We start from the raw sequence: 21,003 nt of genomic DNA on the forward strand, positions 1-21,003 counted from the left end.
ATGGCACAAGAGTAAGAGTGATAACAAAGATGACCATAGAATGGCACAAGATTAAGAGTGATAACGCACCTAAACAAGATACTTTTCAAGATTACCATAGAATGGCACAAGAGTAAGAGTGATAACAAAGATGACCATTGAATGGCACAAGATTAAGAGTGATAACACACCTAAACAAGATACTTTTCAAGATTACCATAGAATGGCACAAGAGTAAGAGTGATAACAAAGATTACCATAGAATGGCACAAGAGTAAGAGTGATAACAAAGATGACCATAGAATGGCACAAGATTAAGAGTGATAACACACCTAAACAAGATACTTTTCAAGATTACCATAGAATGGCACAAGAGTAAGAGTGATAACACACCTAAACAAGATGCTTTTCAAGATTACCATAGAATGGCACAAGAGTAAGAGTGATAACAAAGATTACCATATAATGGCGTAAGAGTGATAACAAAGATGACCATAGAATGTCACAAGATTAAGAGTGATAACACACCTAAACAAGATACTTTTCAAGATTACCATAGAATGGCACAAGAGTAAGAGTGATAACAAAGATGACCATAGAATGGCACAAGATTAAGAGTGATAACACACCTAAACAAGATACATTTCAAGATTACCATAGAATGGCACAAGAGTAAGAGTGATAACAAAGATTACCATAGAATGGCACAAGAGTAAGAGTGATAACAAAGATGACCATAGAATGGCACAAGATTAAGAGTGATAACACACCTAAACAAGATACTTTTCAAGATTACCATACAATGGCACAAGAGTAAGAGTGATAACAAAGATGACCATAGAATGGCACAAGATTAAGAGTGATAACACACCTAAACAAGATACTTTTCAAGATTACCATAGAATGGCACAAGAGTAAGAGTGATAACAAAGATAACCATAGAATGGCACAAGATTAAGAGTGATAACACACCTAAACAAGATACTTTTCAAGATTACCATAGAATGGCACAAGAGTAAGAGTGATAACAAAGATGACCATTGAATGGCACAAGATTAAGAGTGATAACACACCTAAACAAGATACTTTTCAAGATTACCATAGAATGGCACAAGAGTAAGAGTGATAACAAAGATTACCATAGAATGGCACAAGAGTAAGAGTGATAACAAAGATGACCATAGAATGGCACAAGATTAAGAGTGATAACACACCTAAACAAGATACTTTTCAAGATTACCATAGAATGGCACAAGAGTAAGAGTGATAACACACCTAAACAAGATACTTTTCAAGATTACCATAGAATGGCACAAGAGTAAGAGTGATAACAAAGATTACCATAGAATGGCACAAGAGTAAGAGTGATAACAAAGATGACCATAGAATGGCACAAGATTAAGAGTGATAACACACCTAAACAAGATACATTTCAAGATTACCATAGAATGGCACAAGAGTAAGAGTGATAACAAAGATTACCATAGAATGGCGTAAGAGTGATAACAAAGATGACCATAGAATGGCACAAGATTAAGAGTGATAACACACCTAAACAAGATACTTTTCAAGATTACCATAGAATGGCACAAGAGTAAGAGTGATAACAAAGATTACCATAGAATGGCACAAGAGTAAGAGTGATAACAAAGATGACCATAGAATGGCACAAGATTAAGAGTGATAACACACCTAAACAAGATACATTTCAAGATTACCATAGAATGGCACAAGAGTAAGAGTGATAACAAAGATTACCATAGAATGGCACAAGAGTAAGAGTGATAACACACCTAAACAAGATACTTTTCAAGATTACCATAGAATGGCACAAGAGTAAGAGTGATAACAAAGATTACCATAGAATGGCACAAGAGGAAGAGTGATAACACACCTAAACAAGATACATTTCAAGATTACCATAGAATGGCACAAGAGTAAGAGTGATGACAAAGATTACCATAGAATGGCACAAGAGTAAGAGTGATAACCCACCTAAACAAGATACTTTTCAAGATTACCATAGAATGGCACAAGAGTAAGAGTGATAACAAAGATTACCATAGAATGGCACAAGAGTAAGAGTGATAAAGATGACCATAGAATGGCACAAGAGTAAGAGTGATAAAGATGACCATAGAATGGCATAAGAGTAAGAGTGATAACACACCTAAACAAGATACTTTTCAAGATTACCATAGAATGGCACAAGAGTAAGAGTGATAACAAAGATTACCATAGAATGGCACAAGAGTAAGAGTGATAAAGATGACCATAGAATGGCACAAGAGTAAGAGTGATAAAGATGACCATAGAATGGCACAAGAGTAAGAGTGATAACACACCTAAACAAGATACTTTTCAAGATTACCATAGAATGGCACAAGAGTAAGAGTGATAACAAAGATAACCATAGAATGGCACAAGAGTAAGAGTGATAAAGATGACCATAGAATGGCACAAGAGTAAGAGTGTTAAAGATGACCATAGAATGGCACAAGAGTAAGAGTGATAACACACTTAAACAAGATACTTTTCAAGATTACCATAGAATGGCACAAGAGTAAGAGTGATAACAACGATTACCATAGAATGGCACAAGAGTAAGAGTGATAAAGATGACCATAGAATGGCACAAGAGTAAGAGTGATAACAAAGATTACCATAGAATGGCACAAGAGTAAGAGTGATAACACACCTAAACAAGATACATTTCAAGATTACCATAGAATGGCACAAGAGTAAGAGTGATAACAAAGATTACCATAGAATGGCACAAGAGTAAGAGTGATAACACACCTAAACAAGATACTTTTCAAGATTACCATAGAATGTCACAAGAGTAAGAGTGATAACAAAGATTACCATAGAATGGCACAAGAGTAAGAGTGATAAAGATGACCATAGAATGGCACAAGAGTAAGAGTGATAAAGATGACCATAGAATGGCACAAGAGTAAGAGTGATAACACACCTAAACAAGATACTTTTCAAGATTACCATAGAATGGCACAAGAGTAAGAGTGATAACAAAGATTACCATAGAATGGCACAAGAGTAAGAGTGATAACACACCTAAACAAGATACTTTTCAAGATTACCATAGAATGGCACAAGAGTAAGAGTGATAACAAAGATTACCATAGAATGGCACAAGAGTAAGAGTGATAAAGATGACCATGGAATGGCACAAGAGTAAGAATGATAAAGATGACCATAGAATGGCACAAGAGTAAGAGTGATAACACACCTAAACAAGATACTTTTCAAGATTACCATAGAATGGCACAAGAGTAAGAGTGATAACAAAGATGACCATAGAATGGCACAAGAGTAAGAGTGATAAAGATGACCATAAAATGGCACAAGAGTAAGAGTGATAACAAAGATGACCATAGAATGGCACGAGATTAAGAGTGATAACACACCTAAACAAGATACTTTTCAAGATTACCATAGAATGGCACAAGAGTAAGAAAGATAACAAAGATTACCATAGAATGGCACAAGAGTAAGAGTGATAAAGATGACCATAGAATGGCACAAGAGTAAGAGTGATAACACACCTAAACAAGATACTTTTCAAGATTACCATAGAATGGCACAAGAGTAAGAGTGATAACAAAGATTACCATAGAATGGCACAAGAGTAAGAGTGATAACAAAGATGACCATAGAATGGCACAAGATTAAGAGTGATAACACACCTAAACAAGATACTTTTCAAGATTACCATAGAATGACACAAGAGTAAGAGTGATAACAAAGATGACCATAGAATGGCACAAGATTAAGAGTGATAACACACCTAAACAAGATACTTTTCAAGATTACCATAGAATGGCACAAGAGTAAGAGTGATAACAAAGATTACCATAGAATGGCACAAGAGTAAGAGTGATAACAAACAGAAATGTCTTTCAAACCCTAAAGTAAAATAAATCTTAGTGGGGCTTCTCTTCACAGATATTTCTGCTCCCAGAACACTATGCTCCAAAAATTGTAAGGCACTCTCAGAGCATCTGCAAATGGACATGCCTGAGGTATGTGTTGTGGAGGACCCAGACTCAGCCACGGCGGTCCTAAGGGTGTTATTAGGTACATCATTACCTCCCTTATGTTTTCCGACTGGTCGGGGAGAAGGCCTATGTTGGCCGGCGAGAAAGTACAGCTGTCCTGGAAGCTACGTTTTCTGAATTGCAGAAGTGTAATGCTGAGTTAAAATAACAAGTTGATAGCTTAACAGAAACGATAAAAATATCGGCAGCTTATAGTCCCCACATGAAGGAACCTCTCGGCACAGCAAGCAAGGGACAGTTTGGGAAGTCCTAGAAACAATTGCAAAGTATAGGCCTGAAAATCACTAGCTAGAAAAGCATTCCAGCCATTTTAATGCTGTATGGCCACATGGACAATACAAGAGAAGGATAAGCAATGCAGAAAGTTGCTAGAAGGACTGTTTCAAGGCAGCTGGGCCAGGGCAAGCATACCAAAGTTCCATTAGTAAAAAGGCAAAACAGAGATTAGAATGTAATTGCTGCTTAGCGTAAGCCAAATATTGTGTACATGGGGAGAGAGAAGAGGTAGAGGGGGGTGGGGAAGAGGGGAGGAGAACCAAGACTTGGCAGAAAGAAATACACGCATTAGGAGGTAGGGGGGATTAAGGAACAAAGTGATTCACCGATTCCAAGTCTGGTTATTCCTAATAGTTTTCATTGGTGTCATAAACATCTCTCTTAGTTAATCTACTCTCACTTTACATAAACATCTGGTAATTTAATTTTAAACTAGGAAATCTAGTAGGAACAATTCTGTAATTCCATCTCAAATGGCGGAACCCAAGATACTGAGTGACACTAAACATTTCAAGGCATACATTAGTTTTCAAAAATGGATTAGCAGAGCTTTCTAATTAAAAATATTTGATTAGCAAACCGACCCATTTGATTAACAATTTTGTACTAATATTGTTTATGTCACCAGAAGTTATTTGTGCCCAAGACATGAAGTTAGCAATAATACAGAAGTTCTCGGATTCGCTGAAATAAGACATTAGTGAGAGGAGTGAAGCCTTAACTTTGTTTTCATCCTAAGAGAAATGCACTCTACACATAGGAACAGAGGGCAACCAATTTAAAATGCAATTTCTGTAAAATGGTGCATGTTGTTAGGAAAGATTTCCATTTCATGTGCAATTTTCCCTCCAGTTGTGAACCCTCCAACTTTTTGCTTTGTTAGTTTGACTTTACCAGAGGAGCACAGCCTTCTGCACTCCCCTGGGCTTTTCACTTACTTCTTATGGGGAAACTGACATGCCCTTAAGACAGTCAGTACTGGGAGACTTGGTTTCCTTTAGTCCTTGTCAATGTTGCAACTTTTCTGCAACATGTTGCAAGTGCACCAAGTACCTCACAGAACAGTGCACTTGGGTCTTCCTGTCATTTCTAAAGGCCCTAGTTACTCTCGAAGGATTTTTTTAGGAGAATTGCAGATGTGCCTTGGACAGGGCTGGGGCAGCTTATCTTTTCATGTATTTTTAACCCTTTCCTGCCAGGTAAACCGCGGTTACCGCGTTTGGCACGGTTAGGTGGCCTGGCTCTAAAATGGCCATACCACGAGGTTCTTTGTCCTGTCCTTTGGCCATCTTCCCCCTTCACCTTCCCCAGGTTGAGCCAACCTGGGTCAGTCCTTATTTGGGCATGCATTTTTCCACGAAGCTCGAGCTTTCGCGGGCTTCTGCATGCCTTGATTGTGCACCCCCAGGATGTGGGCTGGACTGTCTAGTTCCAATACACATCCTGGGTGCCAGAGAGCAAGGTGTGCTGTGAATGCTTGGGACCACCGTGGTCCATGATTGCTCCATGTATTGTATGCTTGTATGTGAGCAGATCTCCCATTGGGTCCTCTTTGTTTTGGCGCAAAGGAGATTTTGGATAAGAGAAGGCTCCAAACACCCATACCATGACGATCTCTGGAGTTCTCACTGATCGAAGGATAGGATCCAAGTATCCTGAAACTAAGAAGCTGAGTCGAGGAACCGCTGGTGACCCGCTGGAAGGTTTGGCACCCTGAGCCTGCTGTCGTCCCGTGGGACCCCTCTGCATCTGGTAGTCCTAGAAGGTCTGCGAAGACGCTTCGATCCATTAGAATAATGGGACCAACTATTCTCGGCACCTTCATCAAAACCTGCAAGTAAGCCTTTTCAGAAGTGTCCCTGGGCCAACCAGTGGGCTGACCACCTTGCGCAGGACCTTTGCCCTGATACTGCCGCCGTTTCGAGGAGGCCCTTTAAACTTGGTACATCGCAAGCTCTGTGTTCACGGCACTCGCACTGAATTTTGTACACTTGGTGTTCCCAGGTCTGGAGTAAGGTGAGTGCGCCCTAACCGGAGTGTACGCGGTTACTGTGTCACCCATCCGTGGTGACGAACTTTGCAAGTTTATTGCAGCTGTGGTCCTATGTGCCCTATGTGCTACAGCGGAACTAGCCTGATCCATCCACCAGGAGTGGAGAAATCGCCACTGTCCCGTTTGGGAATCAAAGCTGTATCTTCATCGCTGACGCAGAGCCGCGGGATTGCCGGGAATTGAGCCTGCAACCGAAGTGGACTCGATTGCCGAAGTTTGATCCGGAGTGCACGGGGGGGTGGTCGGTGAGTAATTGCAACCCTTACCGGTGGCCCCTAGCGTATCCATCCATCCATTTTTAAGCACGAGTGGCCTGAGGGCCCCTCTCATTTCCACTGCTAGTGCGAACTAGCAAACTATTCCCGAACTCTGGAACCTGCTCTGCCCTGTTGGGGAGACCCTCCATGAATAGTGAGAACTTATTCTCCATCACCTCACCCGCCTTCTTGAGCTGCTACAGACCCTTGAAGAAACTCCGTTTTGCCCATCTGTATTACCGCGTGCACCATCATTGCAAGTACATTTGAGCAATAGGCTCCACTCTTCTAAGGGATTGGACTGCCTTTCAGTTAGGATTGTGTTAGATGCAGAAGGGCTTAAAGACTATTTGCACTGCCTGTTTTCTTCCCCTTTTAGTTTGTGGACCCATTTCGTGCATTAACCCTTTAGACCCAATTGGTCTTGTATATATGTAATTAGATAGGATTGTGTTGGCTTAGAAGTATTACTGTGATTTTATTTGTGCGTTGAAACTCAAAGGCCTTGAAATAAATGTATTTGTATTTTTAATGTATCTACACCTGACTGGGAGTGATTTTTAAGTGTCCTTTACTCTGTGTGCTCATTGAGGTCTTCCAGTCACCCTCACCCCTCCTAAGACCTAGTCTTGACCGCCGCCAATGCCACCTTGATTGGTCTGGCTTGTCCAGAAGGTCACCCTGTTCCAGGAAACTGGGCTGGCCTTCTGAACCTCTGCCCACCAGGTCACAGTTCAGAAATCCGTCTCAACACATGTCAGTATAAACCCACTTAAAGCAGTCTTGAAAACCATGTACATGATCACATGATCAAATGCTTTTGTGGCAAACCTAGTTCTGTAACCTGCAGGATGCATACATCTTGCAAATGGTGTGAAACCCAGGAGCGAACCCATGCTCCATGACATTCTATATAATCACCCTGTTGCTTTATACCAGGTACCCTGAAAGTGAGATGACCACAAACTATAATATTCTACCTATTTTGTCAAGTTCTGTCTGATACGCACTCCACTGTGCTTAGTCTTTATTTCCTCTTACGTGATGAATACACAAAGCAAACTAGATGCTTACGCAAAGTAGTGATCAATAGTCCATCCAGTCTGTACATCTACAGATCTAATGCAATACCAAACACTGTAGTTAGCCTCTAGAGCTCGCTTTGCTTTAGGATTAGGATTGTGTTATATATTACCACCTGCAGGAGACAGCTGGCCAAACTCTTGACTAGAGACCTGTGCAGCTTCCCATTTGGGGGCACATGGAAGTTTAGGATCTGGAAAGTCATACAAATCTGCGGAAGCATGAAGTCCTCATCTTTCAAATGCATGAACCACTTTAATGGCCTGGACTCCATTTGGGCCCTGGAGCGAGTGCCAAACCGATATGCATTGCAGTGCATGGCTATCAGCATCTGCTCGCAGAGGAGTCCAACGCCTGAAAGAGAGTGTCCTTATCAGTGAACTGTGCGGTATGTCTGCCTGCACAGTGACTGCTAATGAGAAGGGGCCGCTTGGCAGCCTAGCACTCCATGCTGTAGCTTAAAGAGAGGCTGCACTTGTCGGCTATTTCGCACTTCATCACCGGTTCATTATGAATGTTAAACCCTGGATTCATCAGGACTAAGTATTGGCGATATCTCTGTAACCAGTGTTCCTTGAACTGGAGTGAACCAGTCTGAGAGCTTAACTGGTTCATGCACCTGATGCCGATCAAAAGGCAGCCCATACAGGTAAAAAGCAAGTGTCTCCATGTCTTTCTCCGAGTGCCATCACTATTCAGCACTCTGACCTTGCGTCTCTGAAATCACAAACCACCTTCCGATTTCTGATTTCAGACTCTAAATAGTGTAGCTCAATTAGTCAGTCAGTCACTCAATAGTTCTTTATTCGGAACAGATTCATAAATGAAACACCATAGCATAAAATGTATTAAACACCATAATATAATATATCTTGATAACCTCAAAGACTGTAAAACGTCTTATGAAAGTCACTTTTTCATATTTTAAAATATCGTTCATACGTAGATCAATGGATGAATTGGTTGCAGCTTTATATTGTATCTACAGACACATGCACTGAAATAGAACACTATACGACCAATTAGATTAACAAGCAGTACCTGGGATCTGATACATTGAATATCAATTTACATTGTTTCATTGGAAGCAGAAACATGGCTTGTTGGATTTCTTCTACTACATGAGACCTGCAGCAATGCACCAGACATAGAAATGCATCAGAAATATACGAACCAGTAGCGCAACACCATATTAGAAAGGGTGTGGGGGGAGGGGCAGTCCCCTAACCCCCAGCAGGAAATACAAATAATGATTACATACAGACAAAATAATTCCTCTACCAAATGTAGACCACAGGACACTAGGAATTCCCAAAAGCTCCCACTTTTATGCTGGAATTCCCCATCATCACGCCAAACCTATACCATCGTAAACTAAAAAATACCACGCCCTTTGTAGCAGACTCATTGGCACACAGCAACCAAAAGATGACCACATGCTCCAACTTGGAGCACTTTTGCAGCGGGTGCAAAGCTCTAAAAAATGAATTATTGTTTTAATACATTTACATACTTTCTTTGCAAAAATAAGCAATTTACAACCACATCCGATGCTTTTTATGAATTCTAAGACATGTTCAGCAATTGTAAAGAATTCCCCATGGAGGATGCTACATGCAGCTACCATTTTAGCACTGCTTATACTGAAATTACAAATATTCAAATGTTAATCATGGTCGCCACCCTCTGCAAGGGGAAAAAAACAAATAGCAAGCTACAAGCCAGTCACAAATATGTGCTTGCATCCTCAGTTCTCCAAATGCACACAGCCCACAGTTTCTTACTCACCAATGGCTAGAGGGGGTGCACATTTTAGGCCGGACCCCTGGGCACTGTGATGAATCAAGGTTTTTCCCCAACTCACACAAGCAACATAACTCTGAAACACTATGGAGGCGAAGCAAGGGGGAGAATGGCGGGGCCTGACTGTACTCTGTGGAGCTGAGGAGCAGCTGGTCAAGCATGCAGCGAGATGCGCTGTCAGCAAGGAGAGAGGAAAGACACGTATCAGCTGCAGGAAAAAGACCCCCCCCCCCCCTCTCTCTGCACGGAATAGCAGCACAGCAGAAATGGCACAGTGGTAGAATGGTTACCTCCCATGTAAAGAGACCCCGGTTCAATCCCCCATTAAGACCCTGGGTAAACAATCTAAAAGAATGAAATAACATCTACAAAAACACAAAGACATGGGGAAATAAAATAAAACCTTCTTTCATAAAGCAAGAGGAACACAAAGAGCCATACCTACCATCTACCCAGAAGGAGCAAACCAGATAAATTTGAGCAAAGCCCTTAAATAGGAGAGTGGAACGCCTAATGAACTTAACTGATATTTAAACTGACCAATAGGGGATGACCTACCCTGGGAGGCTATGATGTAAGCACTACTTCCCCCAACGGAGAAACCGGACAGTTCAGCTAATCTGTAGTCGGCTAGTGAAAAAAGGACTGAATAAAATGAGAACAGGTTCAGTTGCAGGTGTCTAAGCTGGGGACTGCTTCCCTGTTTTGGGGAAAGCAGTGGAGAAAAAGCCTGGTGCAGGGAAAGGAAGAATGTCTTGTGCCTGTTAGCTACTGTAAAGAAGGCATGGTATCAAACAGTAAGACAGATACAAGTAATCACAGATCAAGGGTGTTTATTGAACTTCAAATAGGGTTTGAAAAACACTGATCTAATCCTAAATCTAAACATGGGGCAAGTTACGACCATCAAATAATAATAATGCAGTCCTAATTGTGTCTTGTCAAAATAAAAGGGCCTATACTAATAAACATATTGCCAATCCTTACTTCTAAATACAAATAGTGTGGGGAAACAATGTTATGCAAAAGAAATGTTTTCAAGAAATTATATGTCAGGATATTCAAGCCATTGGCTTCCCTTCCCCATGTTTTCAGCACGGGACAAGGTGGAACACTCAAGCTTAGCACAGTCTCTGGCTTCTCTAGCACGAGGAGGCAGTTCGAAACTTCAACATCAGGGCCTTCTGTGCCAAAGTCTCTTTGCCGTTCAAAGTCTCTTATTTCAGAGGGCCTGATGCAACACGACAAAACATTAAAGTTCCTTTCCTCTCAGAATTTTCACTTATACACCTTCTCAGGTGATGTATTGCTCACCCCAGGTCCCCCTCTGCTGGGCTCAGGCCCACTTTAACACAAAACCTTCAATTGGTCTACCTCTGCCCGCTCTGACCAAATTTATGTACTTTTCCAAACTTTCTCTACTTCGTCAAAATCGAAGACTTTCGACTGAGCGCAGGATTTTGTTTGACCCGTCGCAGGACCACTTCGATTCACATTTATTCGTTCTCTTCCAATCGGTCTCCCTCCGTAGGGCTCGGACCAAGTTTATCTACTTTTGTAACTTCTCACCTGGATACCTTACAGAGACCTTCAAATGAGCACCCATGAGGTGCCAGACCACTCTGTCAAAGGTATTGTAGCTCAATCACTCATCAGCAGTCCAAATTCACCTGTGTATAGAATACGCTTTGAATCAGCCTTGCAATCAATGACATGAATAATAAGATGGAAATCTCTGGATTTTTTCAGAAAAGCCTTGTTGGATGATAACCCCCTGTGTGCGATCCTAAGATCTAAATCCACTACTTCACATGCCACTATTCCTAAACTGTGGAATGAGGCATGTATTCAGATGATGGAAACTCTTGACTGCTCGCTAGAAATGTTAATACATCGACCTTTGGAAAACAAAAGAAAATTACAAGAAGATTGGATAGAGAAAATGGAGAAGAAAGATATGTATAAACTTTGAATAAGAGGAGTGATTGAGAATAGAGCGTTAAACCAACTTATGTCTTACCTCGCTCTTTTCCCTTGCCAATATATTAGAGATCTCGTTTTGAGAATGCAACTTAATGTCTGGCCAAAAAAAGAGAAGTCCTTGCAACAAGGAAACAAATTACTACAAACTCCGCTAATTGCCGTTTTTGTCAAAAAAACGATCCGATAGAATCATTACATCATATCATTATGGCCTGCTCTCAGCGCTGCACGAGAAGCGACAACGATTTGCTGCAATGCTACCCATTGAGAGATTGGATCTTTCGCCGGAAGATAGATGGTCAATCCTGATGTTGGGTACTAACAAGAAACTGACATTCAGAGTAGTCCAATTTTGGCTGAAGATAATCGGCAAAGAAGCCTCTACATGGCCTATAAGGGAACAAGATTGAGTTCTTTATTAATCAATGCAGGGAAACAACCAATTCCCAAGACTTATTGAATCAATTTTGAAAGTATGACTGCGGACTCATAATATTTTTTGGTGTCAGGATTTGCTTGCTTATCTTTTGAAGTATTTTGAAGTTATTTTCATTTTTAACCTTTAAGTGTAAGATGGAATGGATGTTTTTGGCTATAGTGAAAAAGTTTTATAAAATAAAACTAAATCATTTAATTAAAAAAATAATAATAATTAAGCTGGCCAAGAGGTCAGATTAATTGTAAAAGAAGATAAGATCCATGAACATGATGTCCTAGAGTCCGAGTCCTACTTCTGGCTCCCCACAGTACCTTGTTGTCAAGAGGCTGGTGTTCAAGGAGTGTAAACTAGCTGGAGAGCCCCCTCCCCCCAAATTCTGACCAGGGAGAGCCTCAGATCTACAGCTTCAGCCACACTGCTGTTAGGATTGGATATTGTGGCTGGGGCCTTCATTTTGTGGCAAGGTTTGCATATACATAGAGCACTGCGAGAGGCAGCTTTCAACAAGTCCAATACTCACCTGAAAGGAGCGGGGCCGATCAGACTGAGGCATTTACACAATGAAAACTGTTTATTATAACCTTGTAGACTGAGGGAGAGGTTATTACAGGGTAATGACCCGCCACCAAGGTCTATAAGGCTATTAGCTCATAGTGGTACTAGCAATGCATGTTTTGGAGTTTTGGAGGTGAAGTAAAAAATGGTACTTCAAGAATGAGTAAAAGTAAATAGACAAACAGTTAGTACATTAAATGTGGTTTTATTTTGTAGCATTTAAATAACTTGGTTGTCTTCATAAGTTAAGCATTTTAATGAGTATGCACTAGGTGTAAGGTAATAACAGTTTCTCTATAAGAAAGTGAAAGCAATCTCCAATAGTTTTCTCTTTCCTGTGTTAGATCGCATGTTTCAGCCAAAAAAGTTCAGCCCAGAGATGAAGGGTCTTGTTGAAAAGAATCTTGCCTGAAAAAGGTATTGTTGTTTCCCTATCTGCTTCTGAAAACCGAAGGTTCATTATGAAGTCAATACCAGTAGTTATTGACTGCAGCGTAAGCATTTCGATTGGCTAAAAGGAGGTCAATCTTGTGCTAATAGTGGATATACCAGGTCGCTTGAAGAGGAAACTATAATAACAGTGCAGGACATCTTTTAATACACTCACAATGATGATCTTAGTTGGGGAGAGGAAAAGCTGACGTTTAATAGATACACATGACAATAATAAGGGCTCATTTTACAATGTATGCATAATGAATGCAAATCAGACATGTTCTTACATTTAATAAATGGGATGTGCATTCTGTTAATGTTGTTAATAGGTCCGTAATTGCATCTATCTGTGGAATACATTTACTTTTCTAGTGATGAATTTGTTACTGAGAACTATCCCCAACCACAACCATCCCACCCCAAAATCTGGGACAAGTAACAGGCTGTTTTAATCTGCATATTTTATTTTATGTAAAATAATATATTCAAGGAATTAAAGGGGGTCCCCTAACTTAAAATGCTGGGCAGGTCACTCACAATACTTCAAATAGATACCAGCAGCTTGTTTACAGAAAGGAAAATGCAACTTGGCTGCTTTTTAGTCACTCATGTTTTCATAACTAGTATGCATGACTATTCTGGACCAAAAGGCTCCACTACTGCACAATGTTCAGACACAAATTCACAATTATTTCTTGATTTAACTTTCTTTCAAAACCCTCAATTTAGAGAATACAACATTTCGGTCTACCTGAAACTCACCTCCCATGAAAACAAACTGGTTAGCAGCTCTCATAATAAAGTTTGAAACCATTGGCAAGTATTAACAAAGTTACTCACCGTAGTGACAACCTTACTCCTAGTCCATAGTCCCCTTTCCTCCATACTTGACTTGTGGGACATTCCGTCCTTCGGGACGGGTCCGGAGCACTTTTGTCAAAAAGCATACAAAATTTAATTTGTGTCCTATTTTTACGCGGGGTACCGCACATGGCCGTAACCCCGCCCTCCTGAGCTCCGCCCCGTGCATCGCCCTTCAGTCCTTTTCTATCGCCAGGTCTGAGACCATTTAAGCAATAATAGAGGATACTTATTAGAGGGGACGGCAGGCGGGCGTATGGAGGAAAGGGAACTGTGGACTAGGAGTAAAGTAGTCACTACGGTGAGTAACTTTGTTATACTCCTACGTCCCGTGCCCTTTCCTCCACTGTAGTACGGGTAGATGGAAAAACCCCTTTACAGAAATAAGTTCTTAAGAACAGCCTGGCCAAATTGGGCATCAGCCTTGGAGCTCAAGTAAAGCCGATGGGGAGGCCCACAAAGCCGCCTTGGCGATGGACTCCCAAGGGACATACTTTGGAAGGCAACAGCAGTCGCTTTGCTATGTGCATGGATACTCTTTGGTGGATGAAGGCCTTGAATGCTTTAGGCTACTGAAAAACATGAGACAATTCAGCTGGGAATAGTTGCTTTGGAAGCGTGTTTCCCCTTCAGGTCTCCGAATGTGACAGGAAAGGAGACAGATTGGTTCAAATGAAAATCGGCAACCACCTTAGGCAGGAAGAAAGGATGAGAGCGAAGAACAACCTCATCCCCATGGAAAGTGAGGAATGGATGCTTCACAGAAAGAGCTTAAAGCTCACTTACTCTCCTTGCCGATGTTATTGCGATCAGAAGGTAACCTTCCAAGAAAGGTACTTAAGATTGATAGTGGCCATGGGTTCAAATGGCTTATAGCATAACGCCACGGCAGGAAGAGATGAAGAGACCCGCAAAATGCCTTTGGTGTCTGGATTAGTCAATGAAAAGGAACAACTGTCCATGGAGAGATAGGCCTCAATAGCGGATAAATAAGTTCTGCATAACAGAACATGGATGCCAGAAACGGCCAGATGAGACAAAAGATAGAACGGTGTCGACCAAAGCTTGGTTGGGATTGAGCTGTTTAGCTAAACACCAATGGCAAAACCAGAGTCATTTGCTCCTGTACTAAGCTCTCGTAGAGGGGTTCCTGGCGGCTTGGATAAAGCACACATTGACCTCGGACAGATCAAACTGTGTTAACGATCTGAACTCAGGCCCCCAAGCTTAACGATTGTGGGTAGGGGTGCCACATCTGGCGAATGCTCTGGTGAAGCAGGTCAGGAATCTGCAGCAATCTGATCGGGAGGTACCGACAGATGCTGCAGCTACGAAAACCAGAATCTGACTGCCCATCAAGGAGCCTTGAACAGGAGATTGCAGTTCGATGTGCTCCTGAGTTTACAGAGTGACCGATGGATAAGAGGCAATGAAGAGAAAGCATAAGCTTACATGTTGTCCCACAAGATCTCGAGGGCGTCTCCCAGGGAGGATGCTCTAAACCAGTCCCTGGACACAAAGAGGCAGGTTCTTGTTTGAAGAAGTTGCAAAGAGGTCCACCACTGGAGTGTCCCATTGATGGAAAATGTTGGAGAGGACATTGCTGTTCATCTCCCACTCGTAACAGATGCTGACTGGCGACCGAGTAAATCTGCGGCCACATTGAGGTGACCCAGGATGTGTACAGCCCGGAGCCAAACAATGTGCTGGATGGCACAGTCCAAATTTGTATGTCAAGATCTACAAGGAGAGGAGACTTGGTGCTGCCCTGCTTGTTGATGTAAAACATTGCCACCGAATTGTCTGTGCCAACACGAACTACACTGTTGCTGTAAGGGAGGTATTCACAATGGCCGCCGTGATCCGCAGAGGTTGGGCCCCCATTTTGACAACACCTGGGGTGAACTGCGTCACAGGAGCAAGTGAGGCAATAGTCTCTTCAGGGGAGTCCGGTGCCTTGCGCGCCATCTTAGCCTTGAAACAAGGAACCTCTGCAGAGCCGGTACTGGCAGATCTAGGGTGTTTAGTCCACATGTTAGACACTGTCCCAGAATTAGCCTCTAGTGGAGGATCCTCGGCAGAGCCGGTACTGGAAGGCCTATGGTTTTTGACCACCTTCTTTTGCCCCCCTCAACAGAACTGGCATCACCATGGCTGTGTGCGTTGGAAGGCTGAGGGATATACCTTACAGCCAAGACCTTCGATGAGGGCCCTCAATTCTGTTGGTGTCCGATTTAGCCCCAAGAAGGGGAACCTCAGGTTTAACCCCGGTGCATATACCCACCTCGAGAGGGGCCTTGAGCCAAGACTTGGTACAGTAAGCTCCAGATGCAGAAGCCTCAGGGCGAACCCTGGTATCCAGAGTCACAGCAGAACTGGGCTCAACCTTAGCCCCAAACGGGGAACCTCGGAAGAAGATCCTGTTTTGACAGACCCGCTGCGGGGCCCTCGGAGGAGTCTCCGGTGTGTCTCGCTGAGCAGAGACTAAAAGGAGTACTCTAATCTGAAAGTGTTTTGCTCCCACAGAAAAACCGCAGATATTTCCCATGGGGGTCCAAATCAGAATGTGCATGTATGCATCCTGGAGGCCCATCACACTGAGCCAATCACCCTTCAGAAGAGAGGACTTTATTTGACAGAGCGTAATCATCTTGAATTTCTCATCGGGAAGAGATAGTAGATTGAACTTGGAAAGATCGAGGATAGTGCGCAGGCCAGCCTGGTTGGGTTTGGGCACTGTGAAACAGACAGGAGTAATAGCCACCCCTTGCTCCCTGAGGTGAACAGGTTTCACCACTCTGAGGTCTAGAAGTTCCTGTACCTCGGCTCCGGGGGAGGGTGTCCTGATCTGTTGGAAAGGAGGTTTGAAGGGTGGGGTAGGGGGAAAGGGCAAGCGAAAGCCCACCTGAGCAATGGACAAAACCCACCGGTTTTCGGTGATGGTCTGCCAAGCCTCTAGATGAGACGAGATTCATCCTCCCACCGGAGTCTCATGCGACCGCAAAAAAATATTCGGATAATTTGTCGGGAGGGAGACTACCTGTCCCTATAGAGGAGGCTGATGGGTGACAGAAAAACCAACCACCTTGCCACTGCTGCTTTCAGTGGGGCCACCAACCGGAGCTTCAGACCGGCATGCACAGCGACCCTGAAACCCCCTGAATCCGGAGAAGGGCCGAGTCTGGGACCCTGACCACTGTGTATAAGGGGCCTTAGCTGAAGCTTTCGCCAGGACGATAAACAGGTTTTTGTTGTCCACATAGCGTGGAAAGGCTACTCAGCCCCAAAAGAAAAGCTTTTTTCGTTTTTTGAACGTTGGTGTAAGGGAGGTATCCAAAATGGCAGCTGTGGACCAAGAATGTTGGGCCGCCATTTTGTTAACACCTGACGAGAACTGCGTCATTGGAGAAAGTGAGGCAACTGTCTCCTCAGGGGAGTCAGGGGACTTGAAACAAGGATCCTCGGCCGAGCCGGTCCTGGCAGATCTAGGATGTTTACTGGACATCTTAGGAACTGTCCCAGAATTAGCTTCCAGTGGAGGAACCTCGTCAGAGCCGGTACTAAAATGCCTGTGATGCTTTGCCCCCTCGACAGAACCGGTAAGACCACAACCCTGAGCGTGGGACGGTTGAGGAACGTACTCTACCGACAGGTCCCTCAGAGGATCCCTCTACCCTGTTGGTACTGGAATTAGCCCCGAGAAGAGGAACCTCTGGTTTTAACCCGGGATGAATAGTTCCCTCAAGAGCGGCCTCGAGCCGTGGCTCGGTGTAAAAAGCTCCGGAAATGGAGACCTCAGGGCGCACTCCGGTATCAGAGTGGAAAGCTCCAGAAATTGAGACCTCAGGGCGAACCCCGGTATCCAGAGTCACCGACGAACTGGGCTGGACCTTAGCACCCAAATGGTGAACCTCGGAACGAGGTCCGGTTTTGGCAGGTCCTCTGGAGGAACCCTCGGTGAACACTCCGGTGTGCATATTAGGCCCTTGGGGCACCTCAGGGGAATCCCTGGTAACAGAGCTACACAAGCCCCTCCAGGTCATGGAATGCTCTCACCAAGCGGGGCTACTCATCGCTGTCCTGATCTGCTTGAAGCACATCCAACGAGGCGGAAACAGAACACTGGTCCCCCACGCCTACCCCTTCAGGTTTTAAAGTATTGTCCCAGTCACCTGTGTCTTCTCTATAAGAGACAACGGGGCAGAGGAGGAAGAGATGGAGGAGGTCCAGAAGGAAGCAGCGGAGGGAGTGGCACCACGGAACATGAATCAGAACAGCCGGTGCCGGGGGTGGTACACGAGGCTCAGTGTACATTTCCCTTAACAGACGCTTGAAATAAGTCCTCATAGGGACAGAATGCATGAGCATCTGAAACTTCGCAAAAAACACATCCTCAGCCGAGGGCTTAGGCATTGGAAGAGGCCGCTCGTAAGGGGCATACCCCCATGAATGCAGAGAGGATAGTTGCTAGGAGGGTCCACCACCGGCCGGGTCCACATAGATCGGTGGAGCGGAAGCAGGAGGGAGCATGACAGTATCAGGCAGCTGAGCCCGTGCACGCCTGTCGAAAGAAGGACGGAACAGGTTTTTGTTGTCCACGTGACATGCAAAAGGCTGCTGAGCCCAAAAGGAATACTCCCAGCACCAGATGTTGTAAACGTAGGTGTAAGGGAGGTATCCAAAATGGCCACCGTGGACCACGGAGGCTGGGCCGCCATTTTGTCGACACCTGAAGAGAACTGCCTCACATGTGGAGATGATGCAATTGTCTCCTCAGGAGAGTCAGGGGACTTAAGTAACACTTTAGCCTTACAAGGATCCTTGGCAGAGCCGGTACTGGGTGGACTCGGATGTTTACTGGACATCTTTGAACCAGCCCCAAACTTAGCCTCCGAAGGAGGAACCTTGGCAGAGCCGGTAGGAGAGTAATAATGGTCCGTGACTGCCCTCTTTGCCCCCTCAACAGAACCGGTACCACCACGACCCTGAGCATGGGACGGTTGAGGTATATACCTCACCGACAAGACCTTCAAAGAGGGTCTCTCGGATCTGTCGGTGCAGACTTTAGCCTCAACAAGAGGAACCTCAGGTTTTAACCCGGTACGTAAAGCTCCCTCAAGAGGGGCCCGAGCCGTGACTCGGTACAGAAAGCTCCAGAAGAGGAGACCTCAGGGCGAACCCTGGTATCCAGAGCCACAGACGAGCTGGGCTTAACCATTGCACCCAAATGTTGAACCTTAGAACGATGTCCGGTACTGGCAGGTCCACCGCAGGATCCCTTGGAGAACACTCTGGTACGCCTATTAGGCCCCTGGGGCACCTCAGGGGAACCCCTAGTGACAGAGCTACACAAGCCCCTCCCGGACCTTGAAGACCCCAGGAAGGAGTCCCCTGGCCAGGGTGCCCAGAAAAATAAAGAACTTACCGGGCGTTTCTTATGAAAAGCTGGTAATTAGGTGGAGGAACACGCTGAAACACTTCCTCCCACCTAAGAAGACGACGTTGGAGTGCCCGGACAAAGAGGGAGTCGCAGTAAAAGCACGAATCTCAGCGATGCTCCAGGCCTAGACACTGCACAAAGAGAGTGGGGATTCGCCCTCACCAAACAACGGTCGCATGAATAACAGGACACAAATCCCAGATGCTCCGGCATAGACAGAGGACTAGATGATCGAGGAACCGGAGCAGGAAGGAAGGACAAAGGGAATAAAAATTCCCAGTGATGCTAGTGCGTCCAGCCCCGACCGCGCAGAGAAAAGGACAGAAGGGCGATTCCGCGGGGCGGGGCTCAGGAGGGCAGGGTTACGGCCATGTGCAGTACCCTGCGTAAAAATAAAAGAAGGACAAAAATTAATATTTGATGCTTTTTGACAAAAGTGCTTCAGTCCCGCCGAAGGATGGAATGTCCCACAAGTATGGAGTATCTATAGGAAAGAAGAAAGAGTCGAGGCTACCTCTCCCTTTGACGCTAAGTGGGTGTTGACAGAGCTACATAACAGAGGATAGCTCAGCGGCAACCTGCTCGCCTTGGAAACAAGACGACACATAGCAACACAGGTTCGATCCCGGGGTCCGCGCATAGAAACCTCTGGGTATTAAGCGCGTTATAAATATGCAACTAAGACTTATTCCTGAAACAGCGCCTCGATGCCCCGGGCTGTGTGAGCGCTTTAAAAATGCAAATAAATAAATATAGTGTAACATTATTAGATCTCACTGGTCTCACACACATATGGTTAAAACAAAATGTATTCTAAAATGTTTACAATGTGATAACATAAAAACAAGAACAAAAAAAACAGGGTGTATGTGCTACAGACAGATACATGGCACATATTAAATATATGGAATTTACACCTTTTATGACCAAGTTCGTCAACCTTTCACTTGTCCAGGGATTTGTCCCAGATGCTTTAAAAACCTCGATTGTTACTCCCCTGCTGAAAAAAACTGGACTGGATCCGGAAGACTATGGCAATTATCGCCCTATTGCGGGTCTTCCTTGGCCAGGCAAAATCCTGGAGAAAGTATGGCACGGCAAAATCCTAGAGAAAGTAGTGACTAAACAGTTACAGGACTTTGTTGAGGATCACTGCCTACTCCATACTTTACAGTATGGTTTCCGCCCATTACATGGGACACAGACTGCACTGATGGCGGTCTGGGATGACATGTTGCAGGCAGGAGATGCTGGGAAACTATCCCTGCTTGTGATGCTCGATCTCTCAGCCGCATTTGATACAGTGGTTCATAGTATTTTGTTAGATCGCCTAAAAAATCTGATCAATGTGGGTCCTGGGGAACTTCAATGGTTTACATCTTTCCTTACCGATCGTCAGCAAAGTGTTCGAGTGGGGGGGATTTCTTTCAGAAATACTCTCTCAGTGCTGTGGTGTGCCTCAGGGATCGGCTCTCTCTCCACTTTTGTTTAACATTTACCTTCGTGCCTTGATGAATATCCTGGAAAAATATCATCTCAGGTTTCATTCCTACGCTGATGATACTCAGATGTACATCAGGCTTGACGAGGTAGAAGATGCTCTTGCCTTGGTTACTAGATGCCTAGACGAGATAGGTACCTGGATGGAGGAAAATTGGCTGCAACTGAATCCAAAAAAAACGGAGGTGATACTGTTTGGGCCTAAACATATCTTGAAGGAGGAAAATGCCCCCTCCTCCTCAGCTTCTGGGAGCTAGCCT

The 21,003-nt window shown here is 44.0% G+C and overlaps 1 protein-coding gene across 15 annotated transcripts in view; it reads right to left on the reverse strand.

Moving 5' to 3' along the window:
• Positions 1-21,003, reverse strand: part of FNBP1 (formin binding protein 1) — a 1,284,153-nt gene that overhangs the window by 983,787 nt on the left and 279,363 nt on the right. The window lies entirely within an intron of this gene.

Source organism: Ambystoma mexicanum, chromosome 8, assembly GCF_040938575.1.
Source record: "Ambystoma mexicanum isolate Mex_15411 chromosome 8, UKY_AmexF1_1, whole genome shotgun sequence".
Taxonomy (NCBI): Eukaryota; Metazoa; Chordata; class Amphibia; order Caudata; family Ambystomatidae; genus Ambystoma; species Ambystoma mexicanum.